Source organism: Bos grunniens, chromosome 24 (assembly GCF_055505025.1).
Source record: "Bos grunniens cultivar Pamir isolate PY7600 chromosome 24, Bosgru_T2T1.0, whole genome shotgun sequence".
Taxonomy (NCBI): domain Eukaryota; kingdom Metazoa; phylum Chordata; class Mammalia; order Artiodactyla; family Bovidae; genus Bos; species Bos grunniens.
In genome coordinates, this window is record NC_141188.1 from 44,589,146 (window position 1) to 44,606,052 (window position 16,907).

General features: G+C 40.9%; 1 protein-coding gene across 8 annotated transcripts in view; it reads right to left on the reverse strand.

Moving 5' to 3' along the window:
• The window catches only part of SPIRE1 (spire type actin nucleation factor 1), a 163,120-nt gene that overhangs the window by 95,709 nt on the left and 50,504 nt on the right, over positions 1–16,907 (reverse strand). The window contains exon 1 of one of the 8 annotated variants that reach the window (XM_086373254.1): positions 10,130–10,249. The exons of the other annotated variants lie outside the window; for them this stretch is intronic. The gene's annotated coding sequence lies outside the window, so the exon portion shown is untranslated. Of the gene's footprint in view, positions 1–10,129; positions 10,250–16,907 lie in introns of those variants that run through there. 8 annotated transcript variants of the gene reach the window in all.

Here is a 16,907-nt window from a genome sequence, read left to right on the forward strand (position 1 = left end):
CAAAGAATAGCAAGGAGAGATAAGAAAGCCTTCCTCAGTGATTAATCCAAAGAAATAGAGGAGAACAACAGAATGGGAAAGACGAGAGATCTCTTCAAGAAAATTAGAGATACCAAGGGAACATTTCATGCAAAGATGGGCACAATAAAGGACAGAAACAGTATGGACTTAACAGAAGCAGAAGATGTTAAGAAGTGGCAAGAATACACAGAACTATACAAAAAAGATCTTCATGATAACCATGATGGTGTGATCACTTACCTAGAGCCAGACATCCTGGAATGAGAAGTCAAGAGGGCCTTGGGAACCATCACTCAGAACAAACCTAGTGAAGGTGATGGAATTTCAGTTGAACTGCTTCAAATCCTAAAAGATGATGCTGTGAAAGTGCTGCACTCAATATGTCAGCAAATTTGAAAAACTCAGCAGTGGCCAGAAATGGGACCAGAAAAGGTCAGTTTTCATTCCAGTCGCAAAGAAAGGCAATGCCAACGAATGATCATAGTACCCCACAGTTGCACTCATCTCACACGCTAGCAAAGTAATGCTCAAAGTTCTCCTGCTAGGCTTCAACAGTATGTGAACCATGAACTTCCAGATATTCAAGCTGGATTTAGAAAAGGCAGAGGAACCAGAGATCAAATTGCCAACATCCACTGGATCATAGAAAAGCAAGAGAGTTCCAGAAAAACATCTACTTCTACTTTATTGACTACACCAAAGCCTTTGACTGTGTGGACCACAACAAACTGTGGAAAATTCTTTAAGGACATGGGAATACCTGACCACCTTACCTGCCTCCTGAGAAATCTGTATGCAGGTCAAGAAGCAACAGTTAGAACTGGGCATGGAACAACAGACTGGTTCCAAATTGGGAAAGGAGTACGTCAAGGCTGTATATTGTAACCCTGCATATTTAACTTCTATGCAGAGTACATCATGCGAAATGCCAGGCTGAATGAAGCACAAGCTGGAATCAAGATTGCTGGGAGAAATATCAAGAACCTCAGATATGCAGATGACACCACCCTTCTGGCCGAAAGCAATGAAGAACTGAAGAGCCTCTTCATGAAGGTGAAAGAAGAGAGTGAAAAAGTTGGCTTAAAACTCAACATTCAAAAAACTAAGATCATGGCATCCAGTCCCATCACTTCATGGCAAAAAGTTCAGGAAACAATGGAAACAGTGAGAGACTTTATTTTTGGGGGCTCCAAAATCTCTGCACGTGGTGACTGCAGCCATGAAATTAAAAGATGCTTGTTTCTTGGAAGAAAAGCTCTGATCAACCTAGACAGCATATTAAAAAGCACAGACATTACTTTGCTGACAAAGTAATGGTCCTTCTAGTCAAAGCTGTGGTTTTTCCAGTAGTCGTGTATGGATGTGAGAGTTGGACTGTAAAGAAAGCTGAGCACCGAAGAATTGATGCTTTTGAACTGTGGTGTTGGAGAAGACTCTTGAGAATCCCTTGGACTGCAAGGAGATCCAACCAGTCCATCCTAAAGGAAATCAGTCCTGAATATTCACTGGAAGGACTGATGCTAAAGCTGAAGCTCCAATACTTTCACCACCTGATGTGAAGAACTGACTCACTGAAAAAGACCCTGATGCTAGGAAACATCAAAGGCAGGAGGAGAAGGGGACAACAGAGGCTGAGATGGTAGGATGGCATCACCAACTCAACGGACGCTAGTTTGAGCCAGCTCCGGAAGTTGGTGATGGACTGGGAAGCCTGGCATGCTGCAGTCCATGGGGTGACAAAGAGTCAGACAGGACTGAGCGACTGAACTGAAAATTCATCGATTCATTCAGTAAATGTTCACTGAGCACCTCTGTACCAGGTCCCATACCTGGTGCGGCGGGCAGTGGTGAAGACAACAGGTACAGTTTGGAACCCACACTCATGGAACTTAGTACTGGGATCACAGAGATAAAGTGAACGGCCAGGTGAGGACTGGGCACACTGGAGAATGCAGCTCCTAATAAGAGGCAGCAGCTTCAGTATTTCAGGTGAATGTTTCTCTGCAGGACAGTGTGACTGACATGACAAACAGACAGCACAAAATAAGGTGAAGGAAATGAGTTCAAATACATCAGAAATCACAATAAATGGAAACAGGTAAAATGTGACAGGTAAAACAGGTGAAAGATTAAAAGGATGGAAAGGTACATTCCAGAAAAATACAAATGAGAAGAAAACCACAGTAATAATGTTAAATAAAAGCAGTATTTAAAAGGGCAAAAAGGGGCATCTCAAAAATATTATGAACTTTCATGTACCAAACAATACAGCTCTAAAATATAACCACAAATGATTTACCTAAAACTGTCATAATTACTAATTAAAAATGATAAGCCCTTATCACAGTAGGAAATTTTAAAACATTTCCCTCATAAACTTATAAAACAACAACAACAAAAAATTATGATGAAGACTGTGTGATCTTGCAATATGAGACTTGTAATATGATCAACAAGCCAAATGAAAAACATGCACATATATCTATGTGCAAGCTTGTATGTGACACAGGAGTACTAGAACATTTCACCTTTCAAAGAATAAGCCTGATTTTTCATTAGATAAGCAAAAGTTAGAGAAACTAATAAAGTAAAACTTTTAGAGGAAGAGAAAGGGCCAACTAGGATCCAACCAGACAGAAGGCTTTCTTTCACAGACGGTAATAACTGAGATGTCAGAGTGAAATAGAAACAATCAGATAATTCTCTCCTTTGCTAAAAGCTAGTTATTCCTTCTACACATATAAAAATAAGAGTAAGTTTAGAAAATTTAATAAACCATTTACAAAAAAATAAGTTACAATGAAAAACAGAAAATAATGTGATGTCTATTCACAGGGGAAATATCATGCTTTGGTTAAAAAGGCAGTCTCTGAAGTTACTTGCCTGGGTTCACATCCTGGCTCCATTACTCATGTGTTATTGGAAAAACTGTCTCATATATCGCTGTGCCTGTCAGCTCATGTACAAAATGGGGATAGTAGCTGTACCTACTTCATAAGGTTCTTGTGAAGATTAAGTGAGGTAATAACATGCAAAGAGCTTGGAACAGTGCCTAGACATAAGGCAATGGCACCCCACTCTAGTCCTCTTGCCTGGAAAATCCCATGGGCGGAAGAGCCTGGTGTGCTGCAGTCCATGGGGTCGCTAAGAGTCGGACATGACTGAGTGACTTCACTTTCACTTTTCCCTTTCAAGTCTTGGAGAAGGAAATGGCAACCCACTCCAGTGTTCTTGCCTGGAGAATCCCAGGGATAGGGGAGCCTGGTGGGCTGCTGTCTACGGGGTTGCACAGAGTCGGACATGACTGAAGTGACTTAGCAGCAGCAGCATACTGTAGCTTTTGAAACTTAGTGTGCCACCAATGAGGGACACAATGGGGCAGCTCTACATGTAGCAACATGTAAAAAGATGCCCAGCGTGTATCATGGTTCAAAAGGCAGCTGCATAAGAACACTGATATACACGATAAGTACGTGCAGAATAAACATATGCCTTTGTATACAGGTACTATACATTTATCTAGAAGAATAGACAAACTGTTAAGTTACTTCTGTAAATGAGGCCAGGAGAGCTTGGCAAACAGTCTCTTTCTGTATCACGTGAACATTTTTGTAAGAACATATAAAACTTTTATAAATTTTAAATTACAAAAACCATAAAAATCATTTTTCACAACTCAAATTTTTTGCCATCATAGTCTTAAAACATTAAGCCCTACAGAGCAAGCTATTATTACCAGAAATAATTTGGCTTGACCCATGTCTACCCTCACTCCTATGCCCATAAAACAATGGTTCTCAAGACCCTGGGTTACCATGCCATCCCACAGTCTGGGACGAAGCACCCCCAAGATCCAAGATTAACAACTTTTTCCAAATCACAGAAGTACGTGAATTAATGAGGACAATTCTCTCAAAGCCATCTAATACACTTACTGGCAAATGATCAAACAAATTAACAGTATGCAAATTTAACATCTATTTACAAGGAACTGATTAGGCTTTTCCACAGCCTTCTCATGACTATGTATGCTTAAAGTGAATTCATGTTGTATAGATAGAATAAAGTCATTCTCTGCTAGTAAAATTATTTCCAATTTTTAAGACAGTTTCTCATGTGTTCTGTAACAGGCATGGTAGCTCCCCATCCTCTGAATAAATTTGACAATCACTGCTCTAGGTTTTACCTGCTAAGGCCCATTAGAAAAATTATAACACAGATATGCTGAGGAAAATACATATTTCATTTAACTGTCCTTTTAAAGATATTCCTGAATCTAGACCCTGAAAGAGTCTGAGTCTTTGATCAGAAATGATAGCTAACATTTACTTAGCAAGAACCATGTCAATGACTCTGCCAAGCACTCCACAAGCACTAAATCACTAAATCATCACAGCAATTCTATCAAGTAGGCATTATTTTTACCCTGCTTCCTTCTGATTAAGAAAGTGAAGCACAGAAAAGTTAAGCAATCTATTCAAACTCTCACAGCCCATAAAGAGGAAGAGCCGCTAAACAGCAGGTAGAAAGAACCTAAACCTGTAGTGGTCTCAGCCTGGTTAAGGGATTATTATTAGATACAAAACAAGATTCTGAAACACAAATGAAAAGAGTACTGGATTGGGACTTTCCTGACCATGCAGTGGTGAAAAATCTGGCTGCCAATGCAGGGGACATAGGTTTGATCTCTAATCCAGGAAAATTCCATATACTGTGGGATAACTAAGCCTGTGTGCCACAACTATTGAGCCCATGCTCTAGAGCCTGTGTTCCACGAAAGAAGTCACCCCAATGAAGAGACCACACAGCACAACTAGTAAGTAGCCCCCACTCGCCACAACTAGAGAAAGCCTCCATACAGCAGTGAAGACCCAACACAACTAAGAAAAAAAAAAAAGAGTACTGGGTTGGACTCAAGCAGACCAAAACCTAGATTCCAATTCTCCCACTTAGCAGCTTTGAGACTATCAAGAAAAACTCAACTTACCTGGCTTCAGCTACCTGGTCTATAATAAGGCAATGCTAGAGTGGTTCTGATGTAATTTCAAACTCTAAATAAATTGCTAAATATATGTATTTTAGTACTGATAAGGCAGCCAAAGCAACTGAATAAAAATAAAGACTGGATCAATGGACACAGGAAAATATTCTAAAAGAACTCTCCCTGAGTGGCTCTCAATTTCTAACACACAAAACAGCAGATTCCTCAGGTGCCTGTTGAAAGTGAGTGTCTCAGCCCTTCCCAGGCCTGCACACCAATGGATTGGAACCTGCAGGGTGGGTCTGGGCTCCACACTGGAACCACTCCTTCAGTGACCAGCATGCACTGGAGTTGGTGCCCCCTGGGTTAGGTATTAGGGAGGATCTAGTTCAGTGTGAATGATCTATTCAATGCCTTTGCTTTTTGAAGTCAGGGACTCTCTAAAATTGCTTAATTTTTTAAAATTAACAGCTTTCTTAAGATATAATCACATACCATACAATTCACCCATTTAAAGTATACAACTCAGTGGTTTTCCAAATCCTAAGAGTTATGCAATCATGACCACCATCAATTCTAGAATGTTTTCTTCACCCTAGAGAAACCCCACACCCAACAGCAGTCACTCACCATTTTCCCCCAACCCCATCCTCTTCCTGCTGGTAGACAATTATCAGACTACTTTCTGTCTCTACTGAGGTACTTGTTCTGAACAATTCATACAGATGAAGTCATACAACAAGTCTGTTATTCAACTTCCCTGGTGGCTTAGACAGTAAAGCATCTGCCTACAATCTGGGAGACCCATGTTCAATCCCTGGGTTGGGAAGATCCCCTGGAGAAGGAAATGGCAACCCACACTAGTATTCTTGCCTGGAAAATCCTATGGATGGAGGAGCCTGGTGGGCTACAGTCCATGGGGTCGCAAAGAGTCGGACACGACTGAGCAACTTCAATTTTCTGTTACTTAGCACGCCTCACTGCAAGCTCCATCCATGTATCACTACTTCATTTCTTTTTATTGCCAAACAACATTACACTTTGTGAAGGGACCTCATTTTAGTCATCCACTTATCAGCTGATGACTATTGAGTTGTTTCTAAGATTGCCTAATTTTAATATAAAAAAGGAGATTAGATTAAAAAATTTTTGCATTAAGATTTTTCCAGGTAAATATATCAACATACTCAATATATTCACTACAGTAAATCTTACTGCAGTGTAAATAAATGTACTACCTAAGTTAATAGCACACTTTCACACACTACTAAAATAGGCTACAAAAATAATTAATATGAATATGATTATCGTATGTTTAATAGAAGAGGTTTTTATTCCTAAACCGAATACTTTCTTTCAAAACCAGTTGTTAAATTGTGACTGCCACCGGAGGTTACGGCTTCTGTGCTGGAAAACTACTACCTTCACTTTCCAGCGAACAATCGTTCTCCTTGTCCCACTTTGCTTGTTTTAAGCTCCATGGACCTGCTCCAGTCTACTTCAGAGACCTTGTTCTCTCTACTCCCTTTCTTATTTGTCTAGTGCTGACCTACTAATTGTCCTGACAGGCAACTTTGTCAGTTTGTGGAAGCACTTTTATTCAAAACTGTGGAAAACTACAGATATGCCTAAATCTTTTTTTAATTCCAGAATTCTTTATTAGACTTTGAATTTAAAACCATATCCCTGCTTCAATTTACATTTTTTCCCACTTGCTGCTGCTGCTAAGTCGCTTCAGTCGTGTCCGACTCTGTGCGACCCCATAGACGGCAGCCCACCAGGCTTCCCCATCCCTGGGATTCTCCAGGCAAGAACACTGGAGTGGGTTGCCATTTCCTTCTCCATTTTCCCACTTGAGATTAGATCAAAAGCTTGTTTCTAATTAACTGACAAGTTTCCATGGCACAACCACCCCTTTCGCTGGACTCACTGTGGTTGGGACACACCTGCTCTGGCCACAGCCTTGTTGAAGGAGTAACAGAAACATAGCTTATGGCAGATTTCCATCGTACAGCTAATATCTAGGGAGCTTACCTACACAGGCATGGGCCTGCCCTACATATTTGCATGCACTTCTTACTGAATTCTCATTACAGTACCCTCCAGCAGTACAGCATATTACCACCAGCCCCCCAACTCAAAAGATGAAGAAACTGAGATTCAGTAAGCCAGAGTCAGAACTCAAAGCCAGTGAGTTTAACCACCTATGCAGCTCTAGTCACAAAGTCAAAGGCAACAGAGCTAAAGCCAGACAGGCAAGCACAAAAGGCGGAACACCCATGACCACAGATCACAGTGCTTGGGGACTGAAGAGGAGGTCCGAAGGCCGCCTGGCCCTCTGGGGTTTCAGTAGAGGAGGCAGGCATACTCCTCCGACCTTTCTTCAAACACGGATAGGACAAAGAAAGCACAAAAATTTCCACAATACACGAAATGTCTCTCTGAGCCCCAGGGGCTACTGCAGTTGCTCTTACGTAAAAGAACACATTCTTAGTGGCTCACACCTCATAACTTCTGTGAATGGCTCACAGAAGCAAAAAGCTTCTGTGCTAAACTGAAAAAACAAACAGAAAGGGACAATCTGAGAAGAGTCAGGGCAAGGACAACTGCTAGGAGCCAACTTCCAGCTCCTTCTGGTTCCAAGCAAGACACAGCCAGCACCTCAACACTCGCACTCATCTGTGTCAAGACGCAGAAGTAGGGAATACGTGTTTTTAAGGATTAAATTACCTTTGCTACACAGAGGGGTTTAATGCAACAATGACATTAGGTTATCAAAATAAGTACTTTCCAATGTCTGTTTATATTCAACTTACCTTCATAAAGCAAATTTGTACTGATAAAGAACAGAGATTGCATTTTTAAAAGCTTAGATGCGTGATAAATACACTTTCAGGACTGGTTGGGATATGATGATATTTTAATCTTGCCTCTTTTACTGATGTTTTTCCTATATAACCACAGAAATGTCATTCTAAAATGTAACTCCTAGCTTCTAAATGAGTTATGTTCCAAAGTTCCCTTTCAATGCAGTCTGAAAACTAGAAATTAGTTTTCCAATAGAAAAAAATGCTATAAATGACTCCAGTATTAGGCCACAATCAAATGTTTAAATTGAAAAATAAAGTGCAAAAGTTGTCTGGGCCCATGTCTACTTTGAAGCCCGAGCACAGAAGGGCCGGTAGGCACAGCAGTGGGGAAGGGGGGAGCGAGGGTGGGGGGCTAGTTTCCCAGCACCAGGAGCCCCTCAGCTTCGCAGTCACACTGGCGAGGTGGCGGGGGGGACAGCCTCTCTCAGTCAAGGACCTCTCTCTACAGGGGCCACCGTATATACGGTTTGTGAAATGGTCAAAGCAACACCCATGATCTCTTCAGCCTCATTATACACTCACTGGGGAGTATGAGGTTTATAGTACGATGTCTATAAACAACACACAATCCTGTATTATCTTCATTTTTGCAGATAGGAAAGAGACTGTACAGATTTATTCACCAAATATCACAAAGCCAGTGATACAGCAGTGACACAAACAAAAATCCCTGCCCTCCAAAGCTGATACTCTAGATGACAGACAACAAACAAGCCTAATAAACTACAGGGTTTCTAGAAGGCACCATGCATTGTGGAGGAAAAGGCTGCGTCCAGCCAGGGCATGGTGGAGGACGTGGGGGTGGTGGTGGGGAGCAGGTTCAACAGAACTGTCAGTGTATACCTTCCAGTAGAGGGCTGCATGGGGCAGCTGGAAGATGAGAGGGTGGCCTGTGGAGAGAGTGTAAGGCAGAGGAAACAGCCAGTGCAAAGGCCCTGAGGAGGAAGTGTGCCTGGAATGTCCTGGAAACAGCAAGATGGCCAGGATGTGTGAAGAAAAGCAAGTAAGGGAGTGTGAATGAGGAGTCAGGAGCACCAGGCACGGGGGGCCGTACTGACCGCTGTGAGGGCCCTGCCTGTCTGCTGGGGGAGATGGGACCCACTGAAGGTTGTGGGTAGAGGAGTGACAATGACAACTTACAACTAAAAATGAGAGCGCTGGCTCTGGACTACAGGGAATAAGGACCGGGGGAAGGGGTACCAGAGACAGGTGGGCAGTGCTGGCTGTACCAGGGACTAAGGAGGGCACCAGAGCTCTGTTCTGATCAAATATGGAAAACTCCACGAACAGCAGACTTTTCAGGAAGCAAAACAGGAATTCAGATTTAGGCAGATTAAGTCTGAGACGCCCACTAGATTTCTCAGAGGACCAGTAAACTGGCAGGTAGTTTCAGGGGAGCAACACAGACTACAGATAACAAGTTGTAAGTCGTCAGCACGGAGATGATATTTAAAACAATGAGGCCAGATGAGATCACTGTCCTAGATTCAACTGCTTGAGCACAGAGAAAAAATTCACCAGGATTTTCCTTTTTCTGAGATAATAAAGAATTGTCAGTGATTTTTAATTACAGAAGATTCATTTCAAAGGCTTCAAAAATGTATAGAAATGCTAATCATCTGGTAAACAAATGTAATATTATCAAGTTTTACGAAAGGAACCATCTCATTTTTCATTCATATGTTTTCTCTCAAGAGCAAGATTCTTCTTGTATATTTGACCATCAGAAAAATCAGATATTTCTAAAAGTGAGTTTGCTGCTGCTGCTAAGTCACTTGAGTTGTGTCCGACTCTGTGCGACCCCATAGATGGCAGCCCATGAGGCTCCCCCGTCCCTCAGATTCTCCAGGCAAGAACACTAGAGTGGGTTGCCATTTCCTTCTCCAATGCATGAAAGTGAAAAGTGAAAGTGAAGTTGCTGAGTCTTGTCCGACTCTTAGCGACCCCATGGACTGCGGCCCACCAGGCTCCTCCATCCATGGGATTTTCCAGGCAAGAGTGCTGGAGTGGGGTGCCATTGCCTTCTCCAAAAAGTGAGTTTACAGATCATCTAATCCAATTCCTTTCTTTTACAGAAAGGAAGGTGAAGGTGAAGACAGGCTGGACAACCTACCTAAATTCACACAACCATCCAGGGGCAGACCCATGCCCAGCGTCCCTTCTACTCTACCACAAGGCTCTTCCTGACGCGCCAGTCTTCCTGTAGAGCAATGGCTCCCAGCCTGTGTGCATACACCCGAGCTTGGTCCACACTCACCACGGCTGGCCACTTTACTGCCCGTACTGGCAGAGAGTAGAGCAGTTGACAGTCTCCTCTGCGGACCCCTCTTCTCAGAACTGCCCTCACCCCCAAGGTATGCCGCTTCCCAGTGGGAATCACTACTGTAAGGAGTTATTTAGATGAAAAAAAAAAAAGAAGGATAATTGTCATTTAATGACAATACAGAGAACCGTGAAGAATTCATTTCTATTATCTCATAAGCCTAATCAAGCACTCTTATTTTCTGTTACTGTTAAGTTCCCTAATCCCTATCCAAATATTTGTTTTATGGTTATTCTTCTTGTTATCTGAGCAAACCCCAATTATCATGAGCCATTAGGTACAAAAAATAAGAGCCTTCAGCTTCGTGCTGTAGTTTTAAATCAACTAAAACCAAAATAAAGTTTCATTAGAGTTAATATCTAATTCCTACTTAAGACAGGCTTAAAATATAAATGATATAACCTATTAATTGAAATTTTCTTAGAAAGCAAATTCTCTACTTAAAAAAATTAAAACTGCACAGATATAAGAATTACTAACATGACTACTTAACTATCAATAAAGACTAATATATTACTTATAAAACAGATCAGTTCATTTGATAATGCATACCAATAACTTTAACAATCTAAAATAATAGCTTTGTGGAGAAGGAAATGGCAGCCCCCTCCAGTATTCTTGCCTAGGAAACCCATGGATGGAGGAGCCTGGCAAGTCTGTCCATGGGGTTGCAGAGTCAGAAGTGCGTGCACGTGTGCACACACATGCACCTGACTGGTCAATCCCTTGACCTTGAGAGAAGTTTCTCAGCTGCTTCCTCCTCCTCACCATTACTGCCTCCATTTTCAAGAAAGGAAAGAACTACCTCCGTGTATTTTTTCTCCTACTTTCCCAAAGCATCAGAAATACAGTTCAACACATCAAAAAATAATAATAGCTCTGAAAATATTTTATATTTTAATATAAAATGGTTATAATATGGTTATAATACTATAAACCACTTTAGAAACGAAAGGTATTATCAGTTATCATGCTTATCTGATAAATAAAAATACAAGACAAAGATCACTGCTGAGTGATAAACATTAGAAACTGAGGGGTCATTTGTGCATTCATTCATTCACTCAAAAATGTATTTCCTAGTGAGATCCTCCAACACACTCACACCACACTTAGGACTAGGTAATACAAGTGGAAATAAGACATAGTTCTTTCCTAAAGGAGTTCACAGTCCAGTGGGAGACATACTTAAGAAAGCATGCAATTAAAACGTAGCAGACTAAACACCTCTAGGAGTAAGTACAAAATGCCACCTATCAAGCACACTGAAGGGACAACTAATCCAGCCTGGGGAAACTTTCAGGAAGGAATAATAAGCTTAGGCTTAGAAAATGTGCATTACTTAGGGAAAGCAGGAAGTGTGTTATGAGCAGAAGGAACAGCAAGCAAATATCTGGAAGTGAAAGAAAGATGAAGCTTTCAAAGCCTTCAGATGGATCAATATTACTAAAGTAAAGAATAGGCTGGGAAAGAGGTGAAGCTGGGGAGACAAGCACGATTAAATGAGTAAATAACTAAACAGTAATGCAAGATTAGTTGAATAAATTATATCCATATAACAGAATACCATAATATACAACAATAAAGTATGATGGTAAAACATATTTGATAACATGGAAAGTATTCTTTAGACAAGTATCTATTGAGCATGTATTATTCACTGAGCTAGTTAGACCAAAAAAAAACAAAACAAAACTCAAGTTGCAAACCAGTATGTTCACATATGATGTAACTCTATGGAAAACATACAAATGTCCTTGAGAACAAAGATAAAATTACAAAATGCTAACAGCATTACCATTGGGAAATGGAGTTACAGTTGATTTTCTTTTATCTTTATTTTCTAATCTTTCCCACTTATTATCATAGAACAAATAATCCAAAGTAGATTAGAAGCCTTTTCATAGGGTCAAGCGTAATTTAAAGAAAACTACACAGGTAAATCGTCTGTCACAGGCTCTCACACAGGGCAGATACCTAGAGTTGTATCTCTGCTCTGACAATAACTATCCAACTAAACTTTACTGAACGCCTGTCTTGTCCAAGCACCAAAATACAGACACAAAGATAAATGAGGTACAGTCCTTGCCCTGAAAGAGCTCACAGTGAAATGGAGAAGACAGACATGCAAACTGGAAGCATGACAGGGTGAGGGATGCGGCTGAGATGACAGTGCTATGGGAGCACTGAGGACAAAGACTGTGCGAGAAGGTCAGAGCTGTGACACACACACTGCTTCCAGCAATGCAGCAGCTGCTCTTAGAGTGTGCCTTAAGGTTCCCCCAAATACTGCAAACAGGACTACTATATGACAACCAATTCCACTCCTGGGTATGTATCCAAAAAAGCACAACTATAATTTGGAACGGTTCAAGCACCCCAATGTTCACAGCAGCACTATTTACAGTTGGCAAGATACGGAAGCAACCTGGGTGTCCATCAACAGATGAGTGAGTAAAGAAAATGCAGTGTGTACACACACACACGCACAGAATACTACTTGATCATAAAAAAGATGAAGCTTTGCCATTTGCAACAACAGGGAAGAACTTGAAGGGCATTATGCTAGGTGAAATAAGTCAGAGAAAGGTAAGTACTGTATAATATCATTCATATGTGGAATCTAAAAAACATGACAAACTAGAGAATATAACAAAAAAGAAACAGACTCACAGATACAGAGAACAAACTAGCAGTTACCAGTGAGGACAGGGAAGGGGGGGGGGCAACATAGGGGTGCCAGATGAAGAGGTACAAACTACTATGCACAGAATAAACTAGCTATAAAGAAATATACTACAACACATGGAATATAGCCAATATTTACAATAACTATAAATGAAATATAACCTTAAAATGTTGTGAATAACTACACTGTATACCTGAAACATATAATAGTATACATTAACTGCACGTCAATTTTTAAAAATGTGCCACACGTACCCAGTAAGGTACATTTATTCCACATCACCATGACCAATGTGTCACAAGAAAACAAAGGTGGGAGGGACTGGAGGAGAGAGCAAATGACACAAACTAATGGGGCTCACGACATAGTGAGCCTGCTTCACAAGGAGCCTTTGAGGGAGTGGCCCAACGGCCCCCCAGGGAAATTAGAGCCTCCTCCCGTCCCCAGCACTCTGGAGGTCAAGGGCAGACACACAGCTGGGCCCGAATGTATGGGGACAGGGACTGTTCTAGTAAAGCCAACCTGCCAGAAAAGAGGAAGCCCAGTATTACCCATTTTTCAGTGAAAGAATACAGAAGTGAGGGGTAAAACAAAAGCCAGGAAAGAAAGCTAGTCTGCTCTTATTTCAACTGCTAAATAAACCAAAATAATAATTTTCCTTTGCTTTCACCCTAAATCATCACTAACGCTTGAAGTAATTTTAATTTCCTACATTTGTTTTGCCTTTTCATTTCACAGACACTTCATTTTTCTCCTTTACCATACGACTTCCACTTTTCTTTTAAATAAGGTAGGAACAATCAAATGTGGCCACCTTGAATATTTAAAACTTTGTTATACACAAACTTTGGAAGAAGTCTTTTTTTCCTACAAAGTCCAAAGAGAAATAGGAAATAGCCTAACGATGTAAATCACATAGGCAGTTGTAATTTATTACTCATGTCAATCACTGGAAATATTAGAAGGAGAAATCCATGACTCATATAAAATTCAAATATTGTAACAACTGTGTAAATGAACCTAATTAAAAATCACACCTAATTTTGTTCTGATGTGGTTAATATTAATACCTAAAATGATGTGTCAATTCACAAAACACACAGCTGGGAGACATGACTTCTGTCACTGACTTTGTGATTGTCTACTGCATGTTACTGAAGATCCACTTGGAGGTGAGACCTAACAGCACAGGTGCAGCAATGCCCTGCTACTGCACTTCTGTTTCTTCCTCTTCCTCTGAAAGGAGGGACCACGAGAAACCTGCCCCAGTCCTCAACACACACACACACACCACACACCCACGCCTTCTCTCAATTAACCAGCTTCTCTGCACACACACACACGCGCGTACATACACACACCTCTTCTCTCAACTAACCAGCTTCTCTGCAGTCCCCTGCAGGAACAGAGCCCACCCACTGGGCCACTCCTGCTCTCCTGGGCCTGTTTTGGAACCAGCAGGAAAGAGAATTAAAGAAGGGGACAGGTGAGAAACCCCAGCAAATCCTGTACCACCCACAGAACATCAGGGGTGGAATGTAAGGACTCCACATGTCCATCTAAGGTTGGACAGGAATCCCTGTGATGGCTTGAAGACTCACCCAAACAGGTATGATCCAGAACAGCTTTCCTCTGCCAAACTGATGCCAAAAACTAAGGAGAAACTACTATTATCGCTGTACCTGCCACTTTTCAGCATTTCTCAAACAATGGTTTCATCTCAGGGTCTCCAAAAAAACTGCTTAAAGGAATGTTTGGGGAAAACAGGAAACAATGCTGCACAGTGACAATCTACTGAGAATTAAACCTCCACAGCTGGCTTCCCTTGCACTCGGAGTATTCAAAAAAACCTCAGTAGGTACGGTCCCCACTATTTTTTTTTTTTAAAAAACATCTGCTCACCTGCCTAAAACAGCTGCTTAATTTCTTTGCTCTGTAGTCTAGAGGGCCTAACTAAACACGCAGGCTGGAGGAAGCAGAGAAGAGTGGACTCAAGATGGCCCAGATGACCACATGACGGCATAGCTCGGTATGTGGGCCCTGCCTGCCCTGCTCCCACCTCCGCTCCCGTCCAGCCTGGACTGGACAGCCCGGCGAGGAGGCGGCAGGAGGAGCGCCAAGACCATGGGCCAGCGCGCATGTGCAGAGGCAGCAAAGCCACCACATACTTCAGATTCAAGACACTAACTTGAGTTACCACACTAGAGGGTATGTTATCTTGAGACAGTAAAACATTTTAACTGAACAGTCAACTAAATTTTATGTGGTATAAAATAAGAAAACAAACTAATACCTATACCATTTACTTCTAACATATTTTTCTTGTGTCTTGTGTCTATAATTATGTCCCTAAATATATACATTTATTTTTCAAACTAAAATTTTACAGTAATTCTGCTGCTGCTAGGAGAAGGCAATGGCACCCCACTCCAGTACTCTTGCCTGGAAAATCCCATGGATGGAGGAGCCTGATGGGCTGCAGTCCATGGGGTTGCTTTCAAACTAAAATTTTACAGTAATTCTAAGATACTGCAAACCTAAAATTCCTTTCAAATTATGCTAGAAGCAATAATTCTTTTAAGAATACTCCCTAAATTCCTGATTCTTTATTAAAAACAGTATTTTGAATTCTACCTAAGATCTCCTTTGGGGAACACATAAAATTCAAAGTACATCTTAATGATCACACAGAAGAAGTATATTTAATCACCACTAGATTTCAGGCTGTATCTGTTCCAATGTATCTTTAATAAATCACTAGCTACATGGTTTTTTGGTTAAAAAAAAAACAAAAACGAAACTTCACCAGCAAAAATAACTACCAATTTAATAAAGGTATAAATGACAGAATAAGCTTTTTAAATGCAATTAGTACATAATATTACCAATAAAATCTAGTTTGATAGAAAATACACAGTTTTAAGTTAACATAATTCATCTGTAAATAGATGCCCCAAATTAAGGTTACTACCTTAAGATCAGATCAACAGGACAAAAACAAAGCCCATAAATTAACTTTAGTAAACATAAATATAGTAGATAACAAAACTTTCCATTTCAAGTCACTTAAGTAGAAGAATCATCAGTTAACATCTTAGAAAACAAAATAATATCCTTCACAATGAACTAGCCCCAAATTTTCATGTAAGAATAAAATTTACTTTTTAAAGTACTAGGATCATGGAAAAAGCAAGAGAGTTCCAGAAAAACATCTATTTCTGCTTTATGGACTATGCCAAAGCCTTTGACTGTGTGCATCACAATAAACTGCGGAAAATTCTGAAAAAGATGGAAATACCAGACCACCTGATCTGCCTCTTGAGAAACCTATATGCAGGTCAGGAAGCAACAGTTAGAACTGGACATGGAACAACAGACTGGTTCCAAATAGGAAAAGGAGTTCGTCAAGGCTGTATACTGTCACCCTGCTTATTTAACTTCTATGCAGAGTACATCATGAGAAACGCTGGGCTGGAAGAAACACAAGCTGGAATCAAGATTGCGGGGAGAAATATCAATAACCTCAGATATGCAGATGACACCACCCTTATGGCAGAAAGTGAAGAGGAACTCAAAAGCCTCTTGATGAAAGTGAAAGAAGAGAGTGAAAAAGTTGGCTTAAAGCTCAACATTCAGAAAACGAAGATCATGGCATCTGGTCCCATCACTTCATGGGAAATAGATGGAGAAATAGTGGAAACGGTGGCAGACTTTATTTTTGGGGGCTCCAAAATCACTGCAGATTGTGACTGAAGCCATGAAATTAAAAGATACTTACTCCTTGGAAGGAAAGTTATGTCCAACCTAGATAGCATATTGAAAAGCAGAGACATTACTTTGCCAACAAAGGTTCGTCTAGTCAAAGCTATGGTTTTTCCAGTGACCATGTATGGATGTGAGAGTTGGACTGTGAAGGAGGCTGAGCGCTGAAGAATTGATGCTTTTGAACTGTGGTGTTGGAGAAGACTCTTGAGAGTCCCTTGGACTGCAAGGAGATCCAACCAGTCCATTCTGAAGGAGATC